Below are 1758 nucleotides of genomic sequence, written 5' to 3' on the forward strand. Positions count from 1 at the left end.
TCACACATCTTTTTCTTTAATTTTTACTTTAAGTTAATATGGTTGAGTTCATAACATGTATGTGTGAAGTATTTCCATTGACGTTGCACGCTAACATATCTGACTGAGCCAGGGTCAAGGATGTTGCATATAGAGACCATAGTTGATTTAGATTGAAGTTAGTTCAAAACAAAGTCAATTGTGATTGATTAAGTGCTATCACGTCATCGGTAGGCAGAACATGTCAATGGAAAGGCTACTAAGGCTATCAGTTGTAAGGTCAGTTTCAGTAGAAAATGACTTGCCCATGTAATGTCAAATTGAGGTCTTCTGCTTCTACAAGAGAGGGGTACGTTGAATTCAAAGAAGTGTTTCCATCCGAGATGATATGATGATGGTACTGCCTTGATGGAAAGATCTCACCGTCGTCCCATCCTTCACCCTTTGTCTGTTCAATTGAGATTCAGATTAATCAGGCCCCGGCCTGATTCCAAGATGCTACCAAATAGGCCCCTATTCAGCCTCTTACAATCATGGACATCCCATCAAACCACCCTCAAGGGATGCCGCTGACCTGCCTCATCCGGACATGTGCCTAACCAGACACATCCTTAAACAGGCACGTCTTTGTACAGGCACATTTACATTCCGCTACACCTTGTTTCGACACATTTCCATCTCAACACGCCCATCCCAAAATGCCTCATCTGAACTAGAGTTGTGCATTGGACCCGACGGTTTTGATTCTTATTGGACACTTGGGATTCCTTTGGTCTTGGATTTGATTGGCTGTTTTGTTCTGACTCGGATGTAGACTTGAAAAGTTGGATCAGAAACTCATGGTATGGGTGCAAATAGTCTGACATTGGCCTGTAGTCACCGAGTATAAGTGGTAATCCTAGTTAATGCAGCGATCTCTGTGATTAGAATCATGGATGAACCGGCACACATCCATCCTGTGTTTCAGATTATTTGGGAGAGATTATCGGTTTACACCTCCAAAACCATGACGAGATCAACTTGACCGGATCAACCTCTGCTATCCAATGACACCATTCAAATGAGGTGAATAGGACGCCATTCAGTTGCCAAAAAGTCTGATTAATTTGAGACTATGGACTTCAGCCACTTGTCCACCAAAGTTAAGTGCCAGCTAAGAAGTGTACGATGGCGTTTTGATGATAATCGCCTTTATTGCGGCTCTTGGTCATGATAATGAGTAAGATGTGGAAAAAGTGTATGTTTAAGCATTATACAAAGCGGGTCAGAATGATGAGATAGCTGACAAGAATGTGAAATCACAGCATTTGACGAGGAAATTTGATGAACTTTTGTCAAAAAAAAATATCTACCCTGTAAAGAACATATGTTTGATTCTGATAATAATGAGCTGCAAATGAAAATTAATTCCAAGCATCTTGTTTTAATTTCAAATCCATATCTTCTGGGGCATCATTGCTGCATTTACCCATTTCTACATGGATGAAGTAAGGCATTAGACAAATCAAGCAGTACTACAGAGCCGTCCTTTGTCAGATCTAACGTCACATCACTGTGAACCCTAAGGCTCGCCAAAATAACACTTTTCGACGGCTGAAGATTCACTGACTTTATTTTTTGGGCATGATTGTATCAAACATGGCATCACTGAATATTCTTTGTTGTGAAAAAAATTGCCAGATTTGTGATGAAAAATTGCCAGATTACTAAACAAGTAGTTTTAAAAACCTGGCAAAAAATTGGCGATTTTAATTGAGTAAGGCAAAATTTCTTCCCCCA

The sequence above is a fragment of the Tigriopus californicus genome, chromosome 7, assembly GCF_007210705.1.
Source record: "Tigriopus californicus strain San Diego chromosome 7, Tcal_SD_v2.1, whole genome shotgun sequence".
In the NCBI taxonomy this organism is placed as follows: Eukaryota; Metazoa; Arthropoda; class Copepoda; order Harpacticoida; family Harpacticidae; genus Tigriopus; species Tigriopus californicus.